Genomic DNA, 12,049 nt, shown 5'->3' with positions numbered 1-12,049 from the left:
CCCCCCTCTCTCTCTGTCCATTCTTTCTCTCTCTCTCTTTCTGTCCCCCCTCTGTGTGCCCCCCCCTCTCTCTGTCCACCTCTCTCTCTCTGTACCCCTCTCTCTCTCTCTGTCCATTCTTTCTCTCTCTCGCTCTCTGTCCACTCTCACTCTGTGTCCCCTCTCTCCCTCTCTCTGTCCCCCCTCTCTCTCGCTCTCTGTCCCCCCTCTCTCTCTCTCTCTGTCCCCCCTCTCTCTCTCTCTGTCCCCCCTCTCTCTCTCTCTCTGTCCCCTCTCACTCTGTGTCCCCTCTCTCCCTCTCTCTGTCCCCACCCTCTCTCTCTCTGTCCCCCCCTCTCTCTCTGTCCCTTCTCTCTCTCTCTGTCCCCTCTCTCTATCCCCTCTCTCACTCTGCCCCACCCCTCTCTCCCTCCCTCTGTACCCTCTCTCTCTCTCTCTGTCCCCTCTCTCTTTCACCTCTCTCTGTGTCCCCTCTCTCTATCGCTCTCTGTCCCCTCTCTATCTCTCTATCTCTGTCCCACTCTCTCTCTCTGTCTCCTCTCTTACTCTCTCTCTGTCTCCTCTCTTACTCTCTCTCTGTCTCCTCTCTCTCTCTTTCTGTGCCCTCTCTCTCTCCCCGTCTCTCTGTCCTCTCTCTCACTCTCTCTGTCCCCCTGCTCTCGCTCTCTCTCTGTCCCACTGCTCTCTCTCTCCCAATCTGTCCCCCACTCGCTCTCTCTCTTTCCCCCCGCTCGCTCTCTCTCTGTCCCCCCACTCTCTCTCTGTCCCCTCACTCTCTCTCTCTCTGTCCCCCCTATCTCTCACACGCTCCCCCCTCTCCTTCACTCTCTCTGTCCCCTCTCTCTCTCACTCTCTCTCTGTCCCCTCTCTCTCTCTCTCTGTCCCCTCTCTCTCACTCTCTCTGTCCCCTCTCTCTCACTCTCTCTGTCCCCTCTCTCTCACTCTCTCTATCTCTGTCTCCTCTCTTTCTCTCTCTCCGTCAGCTCTCTCTCTTTCCCCTCCCACTCTCCCCCCACTCTCTATCTCTCTCTGTCCCCTCTCTCTCTCTCTCTCTCTGTCCCCTCTCTCTCTCTCTCACTCTTTGTCGCCTCTCTCTCTCTCTCTCACTCTCTGCCCCCTCTCTCTCTCTCACTCTCTGCCCTCTCTCTCTCTCTGTCTCCTCTCTCTCTCTGTCCCCTCTCTCTCTCTCTGTCCCCTCTCTCTCTCTGTCCCCTCTCTGTATCTCTCTCTGTCCCCTCTCTTTATCTCTCTCTGTCCCCTCTCTTTAACTCTCTCTGTCCCTCCCCTCTCTCTTTCTCTCTGTCCCCCCTACTCTGTCTCTGACCGCCCCCCCCCTCTCTCTGACCGCCCCCCCTCTCTCTCTCTGACCACACTGTCTCTCTCTGACCCCGTCTCTTTCTCACTCTCTGTCCCCTCTCTCTCTCTCACTCTCTCTGTCCCCTCTCTCTCTCTCACTCTCTCTCTCTGTCCCCTTTCTCTCTCACTCTCTGTCCCCTTTCTCTCTCACTCTCTCTCTGTCCCCTTTCTTTCTCACTCTCTCTCTCTCTCTGTCCCCTTTCTCTCTCACTCTCTCTCCTCTCTTACTCTCTCTTCTCCGTCCCCCTCTCGCTTTCTCGCTGTCCCGCCCTCTCTCTGTCCCTTCTCTCTCTCTCACTCTCTCTGTCCCCTCCCTCTCTCTCTCTCTCTGTCCCCTCTCTCTCTCTCTCACTCTTTCTGTCGCCTCTCTCTCTCACTCTCTGCCCCCTCTCTCTCTCTCACTCTCTGCCCTCTCTCTCTCTCTCACTCTCTGTCCCCCCTCTCTCTCTCACTCTCTGTCCCCCCTCTCTCTCTCACTCTCTGTCCCCCCTCTCTCTCTCTCACTCTCTCTCTCTTTCACCTCTCTCTCTCACTCTCTGTGTGTCCCCTTTCTCTCTCTCTCTCTGTCCCCTTTCTCTCTCTCTCTGTCTCCTCTCTTACTCTCTCTCTCTCTGTCCCCCCTCTCTTTCTCTCAGTCCCCTCCCCTCTCTGTCCCTTCTCTCTCTCACTCTCTCTCACTCTCTGTCCCCTTTCTCTCTCACTCTCTCTCTGTCCCCTCTCTCTATCTCTCTCTCGGTCCCCTCTCTCTATCTCCTCTCTTTATCTCTCTCTGTCCCCTCTCTGTCCCCTCTCTCTCTCTCTGTCCCTTCTCACTCTTTCTGTGTCCCCTCTCTCTCTCTCTGTCCATTCTCTCGCTCTCTCTGCCCACCTCTCTCTCTCTCTCTCTGTTCCCCCTCTCTCTCTGTCCATTCTCTCTCTCTCTCTCTCTATCTCTGTCCATTCTTTCTCTCTCTCTCTCTCTGTCCCCCTCTCTCTCTCACTCTCTCTGTCCCCTCTCTCTCTCACTCTCTCTGTCCCCTCTCTCTCTCACTCTCTCTGTCCATTCTTTCTCTCTCTCTCTCTCTCTGTCCCCTCTCTCTGTGTGCCCCCCCTCTCTCTGTCCACCTCTCTCTCCCCTCTCACTCTCTCACTCTCTTTCTCACTCTCTCTCACTCGTTCTCTCTGTCCCCTCTCTCTCACTCTCTCTCTGTCCCCTTTCTCTGTCCCCTTTCTCTCTCACTCTGTCTCCTCTCTTACTCTCTCTTCTCTGTCCCCCTCTCGCTTTCTCGCTGGCCCCCCTCTCTCTGTCCCTTCTCTCTCTCACTCTCTCTGTCCCCCCTCTCTCTCTCTCTCTCTGTCTCCTCTCTCTCTCTCTCTCTGTCCCCCTCTCTCTCTCTCTGTCCCCCCTCTCTCTCTCTGTCCCCTCTCTCTCTCTCTCTCTGTCCCCTCTCTCTCTCTCTGTCCCCTCTCTGTTTCTCTCTCTGTCCCCTCTCTTTAACTCTCTCTGTCCCCTCTCTGTCATCTCTCTCTCTCTCTGTCTCCTCTCTCTCTCTCTGTCTCCTCTCTCTCTCTCTCTCTGTCCCTCCCCTCCCTCTTTCTCTCTGTCCCCCCAACTCTCTCTCTGACCGCCCCCCCTCTCTCTCTCTGACCACACTGTCTCTCTCTGACCCCGTCTCTTTCTCACTCTCTCTGTCCCCTCTCTCTCTCTCACCCTCTCTCTCTGTCCCCTCTCTCTCTCACTCTCTCTCTGTCCCCTCTCTCTCTCTGTCCCCTTTCTCTCTCACTCTGTCTCTGTCCCCTTTCTCTCTCACTCTGTCTCCTCTCTTACTCTCTCTTCTCTGTCCCCCTCTCGCTTTCTCACTGTCCCCCCCTCTCTCTGTCCCTTCTCTCTCTCACACTCTCTCTGTCCCCTCTCTCTCTCTCTCTCTCTCTCTCTGTCCCCTCTCTCTCTCTCTCACTCTTTGTCGCCTCTCTCTCTCTCTCTCACTCTCTGCCCCCTCTCTCTCTCTCACTCTCTGCCCTCTGTCTCTCTCTCACTCTCTGTCCCCCCTCTCTCTCTCACTCTCTGTCCCCCCTCTCTCTCTCACTCTCTCTCTCTTTCACCTCTCTCTCTCTCACTCTCTCTGTGTCCCCTTTCTCTCTCTCTGTCCCCTTTCTCTCTCTCTCTGTCTCCTCTCTTACTCTCTCTCTCTGTCCCCCCTCTCTTTCTCTCTGTCCCCTCCCCTCTCTGTCCCTTCTCTCTCTCCCACTCTCTCTCTCTCTCTCTGTCCCCTTTCTCTCTCACTCTCTCTCTGTCCCCTCTCTCTATCTCTCTCTCGGTCCCCTCTCTATATCTCCTCTCTTTATCTCTCTCTGTCCCCTCTCTCTCTCTCTGTCCCTTCTCTCTCTTTCTGTGTCCCCTCTCTCTCTCTGTCCATTCTCTCCCTCTCTCTGCCCACCTCTCTCTCTCTCTCTCTGTTCCCCCTCTCTCTCTGTCCATTCTCTCTCTCTCTCTCTCTATCTCTGTCCATTCTTTCTCTCTCTCTCTGTCCCCCTCTCTCTCTCACTCTCTCTGTCCCCTCTCTCTCTCTCTCTCTGTCCATTCTTTCTCTCTCTCTCTCTCTGTCCCCTCTCTCTGTGTGCCCCCCTCTCTCTGTCCACCTCTCTCTCTCACTCTCTCTCTCTGTCTCCTCTCTTACTCTCTCTCTGTCCCCTCTCCCTCTCTCTGCCCCTCTCTCTCTCTCTGTCCCCCTTCTCTCTCTCTCTGTCCCCCCCCTCTGTCTCTGTACCCCCCCCTCTCTCTGTCCATTCTTTCTCTCTCTCTCTTTCTGTCCCTCCTCTGTGTGCCCCCCCTCTCTCTGTCCACCTCTTTCTCTCTCTCTCTGTACCCCCCTCTCTCTCTCTCTGTCCATTCTTTCTCTCTCTCTCTTTCTGTCCCTCCTCTGTGTGCCCCCCCTCTCTCTGTCCACCTCTCTCTCTCTCACTCTGTGTCCCCTCTCTCCCTCACTCTGTGACCCCTCTCTCTCTCTCTGTCCCCCCTCTCTCTCTCTCTGTCCCCCCTCTCTCTCTCTCTGTCCCCTCTCTCTCTCTCTCTGTCCCCTCTCTCTCTCTCTCTGTCCCCTCTCTCTCTCTCTCTCTGTCCCCCCTCTCTCTCTGTACCCCTCTCTCTCTCTCTGTACCCCTCTCTCTCTCTCTCGCTCTCTGTCCCCTCTCACTCTGTGTCCCCTCTCTCCCTCTCTCTGTCCCCCACCCTCTCTCTCTGTCCCTTATCTCTCTCTCTGTCCCCCTCTCTCTATCCCCTCTCTCTCCCTCTCTCACTCTGCCCCACCCCTCTCTCCCTCTCTCTGTACCCTCTCTCTCACTCTCTCTCTGTCCCCCCTCTCTCTCTCACTCTCTCTCTCTCACTCTCTCTGTGTCCCCTTTCTCTCTCTCTCTGTGTCCCCTTTCTCTCTCTCTCTCTGTCTCCTCTCTTACTCACTCTCTCTGTCCCCCCTCTCTTTCTCTCTGTCCCCTCCCCTCTCTGTCCCTTCTCTCTCTCACTCTCTGTCCCCTTTCTCTCTCACTCTCTCTCTGTCCCCTCTCGCTATCTCTCTCTCGGTCCCCTCTCTCTATCTCCTCTCTTTATCTCTCTCTGTCCCCTCTCTGTCCCCTCTCTGTCCCCTCTCTGTCCCCTCTCTGTCCGTGTCCCCTCTCTGTCTCTCTGTCCGTGTCCCCTCTCTCTCTTTCTGTGTCCCCTCTCTCTCTCTCTGTCCATTCTCTCCCTCTCTCTGCCCACCTCTCTCTCTCTCTCTGTTCCCCCTCTTTCTCTGTCCATTCTCTCTCTCTGTCCATTCTCTCTCTCTCTCTCTCTTTCTCTGTCCCTTCTTTCTCTCTCTCTCTCTGTCCCCCTCTCTCTCTCACTCTCTCTGTCCACCTCTCTCTCTCACTCTCTCTCTCTGTCTCCTCTCTTACTCTCTCTCTGTCCCCTCTCCCTCTCTCTGTCCATTCTCTCTCTCTGTCCCCCTTCTCTCTCTCTATGTCCCCCCCCTCTCTCTCTGTACCCCCCTCTCTCTCTGTCCATTCTTTCTCTCTCTCTCTTTCTGTCCCCCCTCTGTGTGCCCCCCCCTCTCTCTGTCCACCTCTCTCTCTCTGTACCCCTCTCTCTCTCTCTGTCCATTCTTTCTCTCTCTCGCTCTCTGTCCACTCTCACTCTGTGTCCCCTCTCTCCCTCTCTCTGTCCCCCCTCTCTCTCTCTCTCTCTGTCCCCCCTCTCTCTCTCTCTCTGTCCCCCCTCTCTCTCTCTCTGTCCCCCCTCTCTCTCTCTCTCTGTCCCCTCTCACTCTGTGTCCCCTCTCTCCCTCTCTCTGTCCCCACCCTCTCTCTCTCTGTCCCCCCTCTCTCTCTGTCCCTTCTCTCTCTCTCTGTCCCCTCTCTCTATCCCCTCTCTCACTCTGCCCCACCCCTCTCTCCCTCCCTCTGTACCCTCTCTCTCTCTCTCTGTCCCCTCTCTCTTTCACCTCTCTCTGTGTCCCCTCTCTCTATCGCTCTCTGTCCCCTCTCTATCTCTCTATCTCTGTCCCACTCTCTCTCTCTGTCTCCTCTCTTACTCTCTCTCTGTCTCCTCTCTTACTCTCTCTCTGTCTCCTCTCTCTCTCTTTCTGTGCCCTCTCTCTCTCCCCGTCTCTCTGTCCTCTCTCTCACTCTCTCTGTCCCCCTGCTCTCGCTCTCTCTCTGTCCCACTGCTCTCTCTCTCCCAATCTGTCCCCCACTCGCTCTCTCTCTTTCCCCCCGCTCGCTCTCTCTCTGTCCCCCCACTCTCTCTCTGTCCCCTCACTCTCTCTCTCTCTGTCCCCCCTATCTCTCACACGCTCCCCCCTCTCCTTCACTCTCTCTGTCCCCTCTCTCTCTCACTCTCTCTCTGTCCCCTCTCTCTCTCTCTCTGTCCCCTCTCTCTCACTCTCTCTGTCCCCTCTCTCTCACTCTCTCTGTCCCCTCTCTCTCACTCTCTCTATCTCTGTCTCCTCTCTTTCTCTCTCTCCGTCAGCTCTCTCTCTTTCCCCTCCCACTCTCCCCCCACTCTCTATCTCTCTCTGTCCCCTCTCTCTCTCTCTCTCTCTGTCCCCTCTCTCTCTCTCTCACTCTTTGTCGCCTCTCTCTCTCTCTCTCACTCTCTGCCCCCTCTCTCTCTCTCACTCTCTGCCCTCTCTCTCTCTCTGTCTCCTCTCTCTCTCTCTCTCTGTCCCCCCTCTCTCTCTCTGTCCCCTCTCTCTCTCTCTGTCCCCTCTCTCTCTCTGTCCCCTCTCTGTATCTCTCTCTGTCCCCTCTCTTTATCTCTCTCTGTCCCCTCTCTTTAACTCTCTCTGTCCCTCCCCTCTCTCTTTCTCTCTGTCCCCCCTACTCTGTCTCTGACCGCCCCCCCCCTCTCTCTGACCGCCCCCCCTCTCTCTCTCTGACCACACTGTCTCTCTCTGACCCCGTCTCTTTCTCACTCTCTGTCCCCTCTCTCTCTCTCACTCTCTCTGTCCCCTCTCTCTCTCTCACTCTCTCTCTCTGTCCCCTTTCTCTCTCACTCTCTGTCCCCTTTCTCTCTCACTCTCTCTCTGTCCCCTTTCTTTCTCACTCTCTCTCTCTCTCTGTCCCCTTTCTCTCTCACTCTCTCTCCTCTCTTACTCTCTCTTCTCCGTCCCCCTCTCGCTTTCTCGCTGTCCCGCCCTCTCTCTGTCCCTTCTCTCTCTCTCACTCTCTCTGTCCCCTCCCTCTCTCTCTCTCTCTGTCCCCTCTCTCTCTCTCTCACTCTTTCTGTCGCCTCTCTCTCTCACTCTCTGCCCCCTCTCTCTCTCTCACTCTCTGCCCTCTCTCTCTCTCTCACTCTCTGTCCCCCCTCTCTCTCTCACTCTCTGTCCCCCCTCTCTCTCTCACTCTCTGTCCCCCCTCTCTCTCTCACTCTCTGTCCCCCCTCTCTCTCTCTCACTCTCTCTCTCTTTCACCTCTCTCTCTCACTCTCTGTGTGTCCCCTTTCTCTCTCTCTCTCTCTGTCCCCTTTCTCTCTCTCTCTGTCTCCTCTCTTACTCTCTCTCTCTGTCCCCCCTCTCTTTCTCTCAGTCCCCTCCCCTCTCTGTCCCTTCTCTCTCTCACTCTCTCTCACTCTCTGTCCCCTTTCTCTCTCACTCTCTCTCTGTCCCCTCTCTCTATCTCTCTCTCGGTCCCCTCTCTCTATCTCCTCTCTTTATCTCTCTCTGTCCCCTCTCTGTCCCCTCTCTCTCTCTCTGTCCCTTCTCACTCTTTCTGTGTCCCCTCTCTCTCTCTCTGTCCATTCTCTCGCTCTCTCTGCCCACCTCTCTCTCTCTCTCTCTGTTCCCCCCTCTCTCTCTGTCCATTCTCTCTCTCTCTCTCTCTATCTCTGTCCATTCTTTCTCTCTCTCTCTCTCTGTCCCCCTCTCTCTCTCACTCTCTCTGTCCCCTCTCTCTCTCACTCTCTCTGTCCCCTCTCTCTCTCACTCTCTCTGTCCCCTCTCTCTCTCACTCTCTCTGTCCATTCTTTCTCTCTCTCTCTCTCTCTGTCCCCTCTCTCTGTGTGCCCCCCCTCTCTCTGTCCACCTCTCTCTCCCCTCTCACTCTCTCACTCTCTTTCTCACTCTCTCTCACTCGTTCTCTCTGTCCCCTCTCTCTCACTCTCTCTCTGTCCCCTTTCTCTGTCCCCTTTCTCTCTCACTCTGTCTCCTCTCTTACTCTCTCTTCTCTGTCCCCCTCTCGCTTTCTCGCTGGCCCCCCTCTCTCTGTCCCTTCTCTCTCTCACTCTCTCTGTCCCCCCTCTCTCTCTCTCTCTCTGTCTCCTCTCTCTCTCTCTCTCTGTCCCCCTCTCTCTCTCTCTGTCCCCTCTCTCTCTCTCTGTCCCCTCTCTCTCTCTCTCTCTGTCCCCTCTCTCTCTCTCTGTCCCCTCTCTGTTTCTCTCTCTGTCCCCTCTCTTTAACTCTCTCTGTCCCCTCTCTGTCATCTCTCTCTCTCTCTGTCTCCTCTCTCTCTCTCTGTCTCCTCTCTCTCTCTCTCTCTGTCCCTCCCCTCCCTCTTTCTCTCTGTCCCCCCAACTCTCTCTCTGACCGCCCCCCCTCTCTCTCTCTGACCACACTGTCTCTCTCTGACCCCGTCTCTTTCTCACTCTCTCTGTCCCCTCTCTCTCTCTCACCCTCTCTCTCTGTCCCCTCTCTCTCTCACTCTCTCTCTGTCCCCTCTCTCTCTCTGTCCCCTTTCTCTCTCACTCTGTCTCTGTCCCCTTTCTCTCTCACTCTGTCTCCTCTCTTACTCTCTCTTCTCTGTCCCCCTCTCGCTTTCTCACTGTCCCCCCCTCTCTCTGTCCCTTCTCTCTCTCACACTCTCTCTGTCCCCTCTCTCTCTCTCTCTCTCTCTGTGTCCCCTCTCTCTCTCTCTCACTCTTTGTCGCCTCTCTCTCTCTCTCTCACTCTCTGCCCCCTCTCTCTCTCTCACTCTCTGCCCTCTGTCTCTCTCTCACTCTCTGTCCCCCCTCTCTCTCTCACTCTCTGTCCCCCCTCTCTCTCTCACTCTCTCTCTCTTTCACCTCTCTCTCTCTCACTCTCTCTGTGTCCCCTTTCTCTCTCTCTGTCCCCTTTCTCTCTCTCTCTGTCTCCTCTCTTACTCTCTCTCTCTGTCCCCCCTCTCTTTCTCTCTGTCCCCTCCCCTCTCTGTCCCTTCTCTCTCTCACTCTCTCTCTCTCTCTCTGTCCCCTTTCTCTCTCACTCTCTCTCTGTCCCCTCTCTCTATCTCTCTCTCGGTCCCCTCTCTATATCTCCTCTCTTTATCTCTCTCTGTCCCCTCTCTCTCTCTCTGTCCCTTCTCTCTCTTTCTGTGTCCCCTCTCTCTCTCTGTCCATTCTCTCCCTCTCTCTGCCCACCTCTCTCTCTCTCTCTCTGTTCCCCCTCTCTCTCTGTCCATTCTCTCTCTCTCTCTCTCTATCTCTGTCCATTCTTTCTCTCTCTCTCTGTCCCCCTCTCTCTCTCACTCTCTCTGTCCCCTCTCTCTCTCTCTCTGTCCATTCTTTCTCTCTCTCTCTCTCTGTCCCCTCTCTCTGTGTGCCCCCCTCTCTCTGTCCACCTCTCTCTCTCACTCTCTCTCTCTGTCTCCTCTCTTACTCTCTCTCTGTCCCCTCTCCCTCTCTCTGCCCCTCTCTCTCTCTCTGTCCCCCTTCTCTCTCTCTCTGTCCCCCCCCTCTGTCTCTGTAGCCCCCCCTCTCTCTGTCCATTCTTTCTCTCTCTCTCTTTCTGTCCCTCCTCTGTGTGCCCCCCCTCTCTCTGTCCACCTCTCTCTCTCTCTCTCTCTGTACCCCCCTCTCTCTCTCTCTGTCCATTCTTTCTCTCTCTCTCTTTCTGTCCCTCCTCTGTGTGCCCCCCCTCTCTCTGTCCACCTCTCTCTCTCTCACTCTGTGTCCCCTCTCTCCCTCACTCTGTGACCCCTCTCTCTCTCTCTGTCCCCCCTCTCTCTCTCTCTGTCCCCTCTCTCTCTCTCTCTGTCCCCTCTCTCTCTCTCTCTCTGTCCCCCCTCTCTCTCTGTACCCCTCTCTCTCTCTCTGTACCCCTCTCTCTCTCTCTCGCTCTCTGTCCCCTCTCACTCTGTGTCCCCTCTCTCCCTCTCTCTGTCCCCCACCCTCTCTCTCTGTCCCTTATCTCTCTCTCTGTCCCCCTCTCTCTATCCCCTCTCTCTCCCTCTCTCACTCTGCCCCACCCCTCTCTCCCTCTCTCTGTACCCTCTCTCTCACTCTCTCTCTGTCCCCCCTCTCTCTCTCTCTCACTCTCTCTCACTCTCTCTGTGTCCCCTTTCTCTCTCTCTCTGTGTCCCCTTTCTCTCTCTCTCTGTGTCCCCTTTCTCTCTCTCTCTCTGCTCCTCTCTTACTCACTCTCTCTGTCCCCCCTCTCTTTCTCTCTGTCCCCTCCCCTCTCTGTCCCTTCTCTCTCTCACTCTCTGTCCCCTTTCTCTCTCACTCTCTCTCTGTCCCCTCTCGCTATCTCTCTCTCGGTCCCCTCTCTCTATCTCCTCTCTTTATCTCTCTCTGTCCCCTCTCTGTCCCCTCTCTGTCCCCTCTCTGTCCGTGTCCCCTCTCTGTCTCTCTGTCCGTGTCCCCTCTCTCTCTTTCTGTGTCCCCTCTCTCTCTCTCTGTCCATTCTCTCCCTCTCTCTGCCCACCTCTCTCTCTCTCTCTGTTCCCCCTCTTTCTCTGTCCATTCTCTCTCTCTGTCCATTCTCTCTCTCTCTCTCTCTTTCTCTGTCCATTCTTTCTCTCTCTCTCTCTGTCCCCCTCTCTCTCTCACTCTCTCTGTCCACCTCTCTCTCTCACTCTCTCTCTCTGTCTCCTCTCTTACTCTCTCTCTGTCCCCTCTCCCTCTCTCTGTCCATTCTCTCTCTCTGTCCCCCTTCTCTCTCTCTATGTCCCCCCCCCTCTCTCTCTGTACCCCCCCTCTCTCTCTGTCCATTCTTTCTCTCTCTCTCTTTCTGTCCCCCCTCTGTGTGCCCCCCCCTCTCTCTGTCCACCTCTCTCTCTCTGTACCCCTCTCTCTCTCTCTCTGTCCATTCTTTCTCTCTCTCGCTCTCTGTCCACTCTCACTCTGTGTCCCCTCTCTCCCTCTCTCTGTCCCCCCTCTCTCTCTCTCTCTGTCCCCCCCTCTCTCTCTCTCTCTGTCCCCTCTCACTCTGTGTCCCCTCTCTCCCTCTCTCTGTCCCCACCCTCTCTCTCTCTGTCCCCCCCTCTCTCTCTCTGTCCCTTCTCTCTCTCTCCCCTCTCTCACTCTGCCCCACCCCTCTCTCCCTCTCTCTGTACCCTCTCTCTCTCTCTCTCTGTCCCCTCTCTCTTTTCACCTCTCTCTGTGTCCCCTCTCTCTATCGCTCTCTGTCCCCTCTCTATCTCTCTATCTCTGTCCCACTCTCTCTCTCTGTCTCCTCTCTTACTCTCTCTCTGTCTCCTCTCTTACTCTCTCTCTGTCTCCTCTCTCTCTCTTTCTGTGCCCTCTCTCTCTCCCCGTCTCTCTGTCCTCTCTCTCACTCTCTCTGTCCCCCTGCTCTCGCTCTCTCTCTGTCCCCTCTCTCTCTCTCTCTGTCCATTCTTTCTCTCTCTCTCTCTCTGTCCCCTCTCTCTGTGTGCCCCCCTCTCTCTGTCCACCTCTCTCTCTCACTCTCTCTCTCTGTCTCCTCTCTTACTCTCTCTCTGTCCCCTCTCCCTATCTCTGCCCCTCTCTCTCTCTCTGTCCCCCTTCTCTCTCTCTGTCCCCCCCCTCTGTCTCTGTACCCCCCCTCCTGTCTGTCCATTCTTTCTCTCTCTCTCTTTCTGTCCCTCCTCTGTGTGCCCCCCTCTCTCTGTCCACCTCTCTCTCTCTCTCTCTGTACCCCTCTCTCTCTCTCTCTGTCCATTCTTTCTCTCTCTCTCTTTCTGTCCCTCCTCTGTGTGCCCCCCCTCTCTCTGTCCACCTCTCTCTCTCTCACTCTGTGTCCCCTCTCTCCCTCTCTCTGTGACCCCTCTCTCTCTCTCTGTCCCCCCTCTCTCTCTCTCTCTCTCTGTCCCCCTCTCTCTCTGTACCCTCTCTCTCTCTCTGTACCCCTCTCTCTCTCTCTCTGTACCCCTCTCTCTCTCTCTCGCTCTCTGTCCCCCTCTCACTCTGTGTCCCCTCTCTCCCTCTCTCTGTCCCCCACCCTCTCTCTCTGTCCCTTATCTCTCTCTCTGTCCCCCTCTCTCTATCCCCTCTCTCCCTCTCTCACTC

This window comes from Heterodontus francisci, chromosome 7 (assembly GCF_036365525.1).
Source record: "Heterodontus francisci isolate sHetFra1 chromosome 7, sHetFra1.hap1, whole genome shotgun sequence".
In the NCBI taxonomy this organism is placed as follows: Eukaryota; Metazoa; Chordata; class Chondrichthyes; order Heterodontiformes; family Heterodontidae; genus Heterodontus; species Heterodontus francisci.
This window is presented reverse-complemented; position numbering follows the sequence as displayed.